Below are 11,401 nucleotides of genomic sequence, written 5' to 3'. Positions count from 1 at the left end.
CAACAGTTCCAACTTTCAGCAACTGCTTGAAAATTGTCAATTAGGATACTGTGAGACAGTTCCAACTTTGACTACTGCTTGTAGTTGTAAGCTGCTGGAAGAGGATTTGTCACTTAGATACAACTAAAGAGGTTCTCCAAAAATAATTATGAGTTGGTCTGGATGTGGAGATTAAAGCACTTCCATTGTTCAGCAGTTCAGTTGACAGACTAATGGTGGAGGTTGTTGATAATGCCACACTCCTGGTTTCCATACACCTATCAGTCCAGAGGCTCCTTGACCTGGAAGTGCAGAAGAGGCACTGTGGATGGGAGGAATCATTCATCACAAAGAAAACACCAACAACAACAACATAGTGATCCATGGGAGTTACTCCTTGCTGCCACTCCTCCCTCATGCCATTTGATGCTTTTGATAATTTTTGGGTGATTCTGGAGAATCCAACTATTGGCTGTAGAGTTGAAGGAGAATATAAGTGGCCCCAACCCACCTTTAAAAAAAAAAGTCAGTTGTGAAATGTCATGTAAAGGGTACTTGTACACAAAATAGTGTATACACTGCTGTACGTCAACATCTTGACATTTATATTCCTCTCTGAATATAACCAAAGGCAGTGAGAACATTGCTGAGTAACTCTTCTGCAGACTTTGACCGATTTCTTTCCATTGCTATTTTGCGTACATATCATTTACCTGACTTTGTATATCAAACTTCCTAGCAATTTGCTTTGCAACTCTTTTTATACCATGAAATATTTTACTGAAGCTGCCTAAATTGCCTTCATACCAAGCTGATGAGTGTGTCAAGCATGTTTAGTCCCATTTCTATTGGGTAGTGAGTAATTGGTAGATATTTTAGGACATGTTCCTACCATTACAAGTCTTTCAACAGAGTCACAATTTGTTTAAAACATCTTCTGTTTTGTGGAGGTCTTGTTGGCACATCCCAATTTGTTCTTATACCCCATGATTATCGTGATACTGGTTTTTAAGTGTCCTACACTCTCATCCTGACCAGATCATCTCTATGGGCCGTAACTCCGGGACATCTTTCGTTCAACTAATCATCTGAGGTTTACTGTACACACACAAAACAAAAGAGAATACTAGTGGAAAACAGTTAAACTACCTGCCTTCTGTAAAGCAAACAACGTCATTCCGTTACAGTCGTTATCCTCAAATGACATCAATTAACAAGATCACAACTTTTCAATGCACCGAACGCATTTTATTGACACCATTGCATGAACCCTTTAAGGCAATACCATCTACTCTAGTAAAATAAAACCCCACGTTTGTTTGTTTTTTGGTTCTAATAATTTCTACAAACAGACCACGGAGCAATATATTTAGTTTTCGAGGGCATACTCCTTGCCACTCTATCCTAGAATACATGTGTATCTTACATCACCAACTCGACTCGAACCGTCTGTCCCTGTTATACAAGGAAATCTATCGCACTTTCACATACAAAAATATAGATATGTGGCTTCGTACAAAAGGTAGTTTGGCAATAGCAAAAGTCAAGGCAAGAATTCTTTGATCAAACAGCATGCCACCCACTCTGATACTAGTACGTCATACTCACACACTTATTATTTGGCACACACTTTGGTAATGACCTGCTTTGGAATGAACATGAATCATCTTAGTTTTATAATCATATCGTCATACTCAATAACAGTAGCCCCAACCCACTGTATTAATCATATAACACAGATGTTTTAGGCACAACATGGCAAGATTTTTTTTCTGATTAAATCTTCTGAACAGATGAAACTCTGGCCAAAAAGTTTACATGGTACACTCGCGTAGTTGTCTCGGATGAAGGAAGTTTGTCCTTATTGTAAATTTCTCGGCGTATATACTGTCTCCGTTATTTTTCTTACGCTTTCTGCCACAGCTTTTTATAATTCATTTATCGTCATCGACGTTGATCCCTCTATTGACGTCAGTTTAGTGGCTACTGCTGGTGCATCCAGTGAAGGCCCGTGAATACTGACGAGATAGTAGGAACGGTGCCTCCGGTCAATGACCAGTTTTCACCACTTGTCCAGTATGTCGTGGAGCTGCTTTCCAAGACCTTAGCTGGATTGCCAGTGAGGGCTGCCTCCAAGCTTAAAAATCCGGCGCGCCTCCCCAGCTGGACCCGCCTCAGGTCACTGGTGGGCCGCTCCCGGTCACCCTCTTCGTAGCCTTAGCTGTCGTCTTCCTCGCTGTCGTCTCCCTTCCCCTCACTTTCACTGACCACTTCCGGGGTTGCAAGGACGGAGTGGTCACTATCACTTTCTGTCACATTCCCTTCCTCCTCAAGCTGTGTGATCATGCTCGGCAGCTTACCCGTTGGGGTACCCGGCATGCTAGCTATTATTGGAGTGGCTACATCCTCGATGGTCTCCTGGACATCAGGGGATGGGTGTATCTCGACGGCGTCACCGATGTTTGTTGCCCGTGTTGGGGAGGGGAAACTTTGGCGTTTGTTCTCTCTATGGGACATATGTGTGATTGAGGGGATTTGGGTTTCCGATTTGTCATGATGATGGCAATGAACATTGCATTGACCAACCCTATGATCATCCCGTCTATGTCTTTCATGGTGATGACGTTCTTTGATATGGGCCTGTAAGTTATCTCCTCAGTTAAAGCGCCGATGGTAGGTCTCGCATTCGTAGTTCCAGCGGTTGCAGTGCTCTACCTTAAAGTGGCGGTCCAGATTTCGTTTATGCTGAAAATACTCTCCACAAGTATATCATTTGAGGGCGTCTCTTGGGGGGTTTCTCCAAAGAGATGGTTGCAAAGATGGGGCAGTGGATATGGGTTGGTTCAAAGTGTGGCCATTTTTTTTTTTCATTTTTTCCCCTTCCAGAGGGTTCCTTTATTAAATAATATCATACACACAAATATATACAAAAAGAGATATGTATGTACATGCAGATTTAACACATGATATTCTTGGCCATTCTAAATACAATAAGAACAGCAAACAGTTACAAAAATCAATTATAAATTGCAAATTCTTTTCAAAGTGTCAGAAAATTACCTGACAAATCATTTCATAAGAAAACACAATCAGATACATTTAGTAAAATGTGACCACTTTTTCATAAATTTCTTTTCTTTCAGATTTGTTTTACATATCTACTTTTCCATATCATAATAACTTTTTATCGCTGACATGATTTGTTCAAAAACTGGCAAACAATTTTTGCATTTGGCTGTAAAAATGTCTTTCCTTACTATAATCATAATGCAATTGAGGACACTGTGGCCATTTTGGGGGGTATTTGCTCCTTATGGGGTGTCCTGTACTGGCTCCTGGCTTTCCTTGGACTCTACATGTACATTATCCGCAGTTACCTCCCTTTCTGGTCTGACAGATCGAAGTGCAGGGCTGCTCCCAATTCCAAGATCCTCCGTATTTTCCGTATATCTGGCTGATGGTTCCAATGAGGAGGGGATGGTCTCCCCCTGATATGGCTTCAATTTGTCTGCATGGACTACCATCTTTTTACCGTTCCGTTCCTTCTAAATTCGGAAGGTCACCACAGAGAGCTTGTGTCTGGTGAGGAAGGGTCCTTGCCATTTCCTGTGCAGTTTTGGTGTAACGCCCTTCGTCCTTTGTTTATATTTGCAGTAATAGTAGTGTGTAATGAGTATATAGAGAATCTGGTATTCATTTATTTGTCTACCATGACAGTAACCTTGAAAATACAGCTGAAAAAAAATCAATAATCATTCAAATTTTAAATAATTGTATGGTGTTTACACCGACTTTGAATTGTGTGTCATTTTGATATGAATGATGAGTTATGGCTGATAATTGCAAGTGTTAATCCAAGAGGTACTCCGAGGTTCTTGGTAGAGATGGTTTAGGAAGCAGCTGTCCTAGAACCTGCATAATTCCTCTTTTATGGCCTCTCTTTCCTCATCTCCATACAACTGGGGATATCTCTCGACAATGTAGAACCACTACTAGGACTGTTAGAAATAGATCCTAACTATATTAGGTGGACTGTCACTTTAGACTATAGACTAGACTGTAACGTTAGGCTTGGAGGGCTATATGCGTCCCGTTTCATAAATTGTTGCGATTAATCGCAGCTCTGCGATTAATCAGTCCGGATGCATTTGCCATGCCTAGTGATCCTTCTGGTGCTCCTACTATCATTGATCCCTTATTCGTTTTCTGGGAAAGATGAAGACAGGAAGTACTGCTTGGCCAGCCGCGGATATCACTGCACAGACGGTAACAAGGTTTCCTCTATCCTGTGAAGTCGCCTGTCCTACTTGCTTTTTGCACCTTTAACTGCAACTTCTTTGGGACCTACGCTGTGACCCCAGTCTCGTCCAAGTTCAGGATTTGTCGGCCTGTGAAGCCATGTTTGTGCAATGCATCCTGAAGGATATTGAAAAGGTAGACCCGTCTGCCTGATCTAATGAAGACATCTTCCCTATCATTTAATCTGGCAAAGGATGCATGTGCAGATAGACCCTTCTGCCTGATTAAATATACACCCTGCATGAGTTTCAACTTTGAGAACTCCCGAGCCAAGATCCGTTCCTCTGCCGTCTTGGGGACACATCGATTTGGTCTTTGTCCCATTCTTACCCAAGATATTGCTGACCTGATTGCTGGGTCCACATCTTGGGCATCTTTCCAGTTTACCTGGTCCAGCATTGCAGTGGTCTTTGGAAACTCAAAGTCCTCCGGGACAGCCTCTGAGCTCATAGAAAGACATGTAATGAGGGGCTCAGGAATTATTTTGTCATGGTTTGGGTCTTGGATGGCAGACACTGACATGAAGACCGGCTTTTTGGTGTCATGCCCAATGATTTTTGTTGGCTCATCCTCATCATTCTTCAATCTAGCCTCAAGAAAGGTGAGATCTGTTGAGTCTTCGCCAGTACTCTCGGGTAGGCAGGATAATGCGTCCGCATTTGCATTTGATCTGCCCGGTCGGTAGTGGATAGAGATGTTGTAGTTGCCAAGGTCTGACACCCATCTGTGGCTTGTCGCGTCCAGTCTGGCTTTACTGAGAACGTATGTCAGGGGGTTATTATCCGTGAATACCATCGTGTTCTTGGCGAGGTACAGGTAGTCTTTGAAGCGTTCTGCAACTGCCCATTTCAGTGCAAGGAACTCCAACTTGTGAGCTGGGTAGTTGTGTTCCGACTTCGAGAGATCTCGGCTGGCATATGCTATTGGGCGCAGATGTCCATCATGATCCTGGCACAGAACTGCACCTAGCCCTTCTCGACTTGCATCCAGCTGAAGGACAAATGGCTTCTTCAAGTCCGCAAATACCAGTACCGGTGCAGTAGTTAGGGCTTCCTTCAGGTGTTCGAAGGCACTAGTGCACTCTTGGGTCCTCCATCTCGTATGGGCGCTGATGGTTTGGATCTTCCGGCTTCCTTATGCCCCTTTTGCATTGCGCCTGCAGTCAGCTCGTGTAGCGGGTGGGCGATCTTGGAATATCCCTTCACGAACCTGCGGTAGTAGCCGGAGAATCCAAGAAAGGAGCGCAGTTCTTTCACTGGGGTTGGGATTGGCCAGTCTTTCAAAGCTGCTGTCTTGCTGGGATCTGTCTGGACACCCTTCTCTGACACGATGTGGCCAGATACTTCACAAAGGTGCAGAAAAGTTGACATTTCTCGGGCGAGACTTTGAGGCCGTAAGAGATGAATCTGTCTAACACCCTCATGAGGCGAGTGGTCATCTCTTCCAGTGTCTTGCCGAATACGACGACATCGTCCATGTAAGTGATGGTCTCAGTCGGGTTGATTCCGGTCATACACTGTTCCATAAGCCTCTGGAAAGTAACAGGTGCCCCCTTTACACCTTGAGGCATTCTCTTGAACTCGTAGAAGCCAGTGGGACAAATGAAGGCGGATTTCTCTTTGTCGGTGTCTTTCATCGGGATTTGGTAGAAACCCGACTTCAAATCCAGCTCTGAAAACCAAGAGCTCAGGTAGTCAAGGGCGTATTGGATCAGTGGCACGGCATATTGGTCTGTCTTGGTCCGTTTGTTGAGTTCTCGATAATCAACACACAATCGCAAGGCCCCTGACTTCTTCTGCACCATAACTATGGGTGAAGCAAACTGGCTCTTGGAGTGTGTGATGATTTTGTTATCCAGAAGTTGTTGGATATGATCTCGAAGATCTTTCAGGTCTGCTGGGGAGACTCTCCTCGCTCTCTGCCTGAATAGGGTGTCATTGGTCAAGTTAATCTCGTGGTGAGCTTGGTCGGTCAACCCAACATCCCACTCATGCAATGAGAACACCTCTCTCCTCTTCTCCAACTCGTGCGTTATCTTGGCCTTGTACTGGGGAGCTATGGGTCCCCACTTGACCTGAGCAATACTCTAATTTGAATGGCCGGAATCAATTGGTTGATCATTTCATCATATTCAAAATACATCTGTATACCTCGTCCAAACCAGTGCTTTACATGAAGTGGCAAGTTAATGGTTTCACTCAGAGCATGCACAAAAGTGATATATACAATGAGGAGCTTGTACTGTTTTTATTCATGTTATCAAAGTATGACGAAGTTGATATATATTCGATCCCTATGGAACTACATATACCGGCAGCACGGAGTTCATGCAAACATTAGTAAAACTTCATCGGGGAGTAAATGCAAAGTTTCCTAGCTAGCATTTATATCGCTCTACTTGCAACTGAGTCTCTGTTAACCCGATATAACTTTCCTATGGAACTACATATACCGGCAGCACGGAGTTCATGCAAACATTAGTAAAACTTCATCGGAGAGTAAATGCAAAGTTTCCTAGCTAGCATTTATATCGCTCTACTTGCAACTGAGTCTCTGTTAACCCGATATAACTTTGTTTAATTATACCAATGATGTCTAAAATCAGACCGTCGTAAGATAATAGTTGATCAAATGCAAGACAAACAATAAACAAATAGTTTTCATGACACTTTCTAAGTAGCATAACCTCCTTTCAAATGCAAGGAAATACTATACTGAAAGATAACCCTTCCACTGTATAGAATAGGTAAACATTGCAGAACATAACTAGTCAATCTCAATTACTCCTCTCCATGCATAGGTTAAATACACTATAGTACAGTAGGCATTGGCATAAAGAATATTGTGCTCTCACCTATGAAGGAGCCACCACACGTCCTTTCTCTTGCAGAGGGAAAGAGAGTGTGGCTCTGTAGTTCACTGCATAAAATACACTCAGCAAAAAAAGAAAGTAAACACTTTTTCAAGTTTATCTTTCTCATAGACTATCTGGCTAAAAATTGTGTTTTATATACTATGTTAAAGGTAATATAATTAGCTATCAACCTAGTAGGTCAATTAAAAATGTTAACTTTACGCATGAGTGAACACATTCGTTTTCCTCTTCCAAGACACAAAAGTAAAAATTGCAAAATGGACATGTTGTTGTTCAAGCGTATTTCCTCTTCAATATAATAATGGGAACAAAAGACAAATTTAACACAATAGAAATTCAAATTAATTTGCAAAAATGAACCTATGATCTCAATAATGTCTCTGTAACCCTCCAAAGATAAAGAAAGGCAAAAAATAATGGAAGAAAATGAAGAATCTTCTGTCAAATCTGCAGTCAAAAGACATAAGAGAAAAATTATGGTAACAAAGAAAGTTAAACTTGAAACGTTATTCCAAATTAAGACAATTTTAAATAATATTTAGATCTTGAATGTGTCTTATGCATTATTAAATTCCTTAAGTAAAAGATAAAATGAAGAAATTCTGTTGATTTTATCACCTTTACGGCTTATTCCCTATGTCATTTAAAGTTTGAAATGATGGAAAATGCTTATGTTCCACCTTCAGTTTCCCCACTATTTATTTGTTTTGAATACAAAGGGAAACAAGAGAACGGAAATTTATTTCTGCTGTTTCATTCATGTCTCTCATTGCGTTAAATTGATCTTTTGTTATCATTGCTATCTTGGAAGGCATTTGCAAATGAATTTCAATATGTTCAATCCTGCAGTTTTTACTTTTCTGCCTTGAAGGACAAAAACGAATGTGTACACTCATGCGTAAAATCTCCCTTTGTATAAACCTACCAGGTTGATAGCCAATTATATAATCTTTGATATGGAAGATGACACATTGATTTTTATCTAAAGCTTCTATGAAAAATATTAACTGGAAAAAGTGTTTACTTTCTTTTCTTTTTTTTGCTGAGTGTACATGTACCCCTTTGTTTTAGGGGGTGTTTGCATAGTCAAAACACTAAATACCTACAGAGAGAGGGGAAAGTATTCATGTATATAACGTACAGCAACTTGGGCAATAAAGGAGAGGTAAAGTTAAGGAGCACCCTGCGGTTGAAGGGAGTCCCTGTGGTTCGAGCTTATCTCAATACACGGTGTGCAAGCAAAATCCAGGCTCGAACACTACAGGGTGTTACATCTGTTATTCCATGTCAGCATTATTTTGCTATTGTGCATTCATATACATGAACTACATTAATGATGTAAGAACAATCTTACCAAGAACAAGGATTACACGAGTTCATAGTCCATGATTTGAGGCCAGTTGACGGAGCTTATTTGGCCTGCTTCAGAGGAGCTGTCGAATGGGTCTTTGTATAGCAGGGTGTTGCAGTAGCCACCATACTCATTTAATTCTTCGTGTCATCAAGTTCCCTTGGTGGACTTTTGTAGATAGGCATGAACGGAACTCAGTTTTGTTCTTGCTTACCAAACTAAAAATCCTCTGCAGTCAGCATTGCTGTGATACAGAACCTGACAAATACATGTACAGTCTTTGCTAGCTTGACTATAGAGCAGGATGCCTTACACCACCACTTGCAGGTAACCTCAGTAGGGAAATTTCATTCCATACTTGATCTACTCGCATCTCTTGCTTTAACATCTCCTCAAAAGAATCAACCTGAAACCTGCAGAATTATTCTTCTATGGTCTCACTTTCCTCATCTCCAAGCACCTGTGGATATCTCTCGGCAAAGTAGAACCACTGCTTCAGTTTTACTTGGTTTCTCTTGGACACATCCAAAAGTTCAGCATAGGGATAAATCACTGATGATTGCTGTATCCCTGCTTCTGGGTGCTGGAGCAACCTTGATGCGTGAGCTGTAGATAAGAGATGGCCTTGTATGTGTGTCGTCCAGGAAGTGGAGCTCGGGAAGGGAATGCGGATGGGGCTAATAATACATTTACTTAAAACTATAGACACCTGTTGGGGGTTTATGTTGTGCCCTTATCACTTTGATTTCTGCTACTTTTTTTTTTTTTTACTTGAACAGACAGTTTAAAAAAAATGCAGATTCAGACATGTATATCATAAGTTAGTGCTCTCACTCCAGAACGATCAGTGCTGTATTTTTATTTGTTTATTTATTTATTTTTTTTTTTGGAAGTGGGAGTGGTCAGACAGGAAACGATGTTCAAGTGAAGTGTGCGAAACAATTAAAAAAAAAAACAGGTCTGATGTTACAGAGATAATATCCACGCCATTCGAAAAGAATTCCTACTGAAAACAAACGATAACTTTTTTTTTAATGTTCCCATTATTTTTGACCTCACAAATGACTACGATATTTTAGATTTGATTACTGATTCTACTTTGTAGACACGTCCGTCATACAGTTATGTAAATTGATTTTATTTATTTATTTATTTATTTATTCATTTATTTATTTATTCATTGAAGATTTCATGCATGTTCACAAAATAGGAGTGCATACAAAATGTATGCAAGTACATCTCATATAGCCAAGACAGAATATAAACGATAATATATACGATAAGTATACATTGATAAGAAGCAGTTACAGAAATAGTATACAACTCTAATACCCCTTTCCCGCTGCCCGTCTCGGTGAACCACCGAGAGGTTCCCCGGTGAATTCACCGGGGAACCTCTGGGTGAAAGTTTCAGTGCTGTCGTTTCACACTGCTCTCGGTGAAACTTTCCCCTAGACGGGTTTTCTGCTCGCAACGTGGGTGATCTTATGTACTTGAGTTTGTTGTGCATCTGCGATTTGGTTTTTTCGATCCCATGTTCGGCAAGTTTTCGGAGGAGGGACTTGTACGCGGCAGCGTCAGCCGACGTCCCGCTCAGTTCTTCGTTCACTGCTGCCTCGCTACGTAATTGAAGTAACAGTCTCTCTTCGTCTTTGGTCCACGCTCCAGCCATTTGCAAAATTCCCTCAAATTTCAACAGCACAAAACGTCAACGGATTTCTCCTGCACACTGTAAACCCAGCACTTGACGAGAAAAGCACAAAATACGAAAAAATCAAGCAAGAGGCGGACTGTATCAGACTTAAATGGAAGAGTTAAGAGCTAGACACTAGAGGAAGACGAAGAAGGAGGAAGTATCAAATCGATCAAGTACACTGTAAACCTATATCAGCTTTGTATACACGGCGTGCTAATTAAACAATACAATGCACAGCACGATGCAAAACAATGCCGTCGCACTGTGAACGCCACATTGCACACGAAACGACATACTAGCCGGGTTCACACGTGCAAATTAGCGGGATGACGATCGCGATCGCCATCCCGAGTTTTTTGGCGAGCGTCCACACGTACCAAATTAGCGGGATGGCGATCGCGATCGGTATCCCGCTAATTTGGCGAGCGTCCACACGTACCAAATTATCCCGCTAATTGCCGATAGAGACAACAACTATAGTGAGGTTCACACCTAAGTCCCTTTACCTTAAGGTTTTCTAAACCTCGAGGTTTTGTAAACCACGAGGCACTAAACTACAAGTTAGCGTAGATGTAGACGCATGTAGTTTAGAAAACCACGACAAAACCTTAAGGCGAAGACACCACGACTGCAACACCACAAGATTTCTTAGGGTGCTGTCGTGGTTTAAGCGCGTAGTTTAAGCGCGCTGTGGCAGCGCGCTTATACTATGACAGATGTGAACGGAGTTTTGTTAACCACGACGCTCAGTTTTTTCCACAATAGTGCGCAACCCTATGGGCAAACTAGGCACCCCTTATTTTCTATCGTAGTTATGTTTACCTCGAGGTTTTGCTAACTGCATGTAGGTGTGAACGGCATCGAAGTTTTGTCGTGGTTAGGGGAACGCATTTTTGCGCTCGTAGTTAGTATAACTACAAGTTTTTGGATAGGTGTAGACCATATGAATTTTAGAACCCCGATTTCTTTCACCTAATTTGAAGCTTTTAATCAGCCGGGTCAGCTGTACGCGCATACACTAACCGACTAAGCGTACAATGTCCGATCAGCTGTGCGGTTGACTCTGAGTGGATCTGATTGGATCGCGTCAGGTCCGCGACCGTTCTATTTAGAGTAAGGGGGTGACACGTACGGAGCTCGGTGCCTATTTACGTGGCAGGGACACGAAGGCGATTTATTTACCCGGTCACGCACTGACTGC

Source organism: Diadema antillarum, unplaced genomic scaffold (assembly GCF_040938485.1).
Source record: "Diadema antillarum isolate AM-2024a unplaced genomic scaffold, OU_Dant_1.0 scf00000075, whole genome shotgun sequence".
NCBI lineage: Eukaryota > Metazoa > Echinodermata > Echinoidea > Diadematoida > Diadematidae > Diadema > Diadema antillarum.
This window is presented reverse-complemented; position numbering follows the sequence as displayed.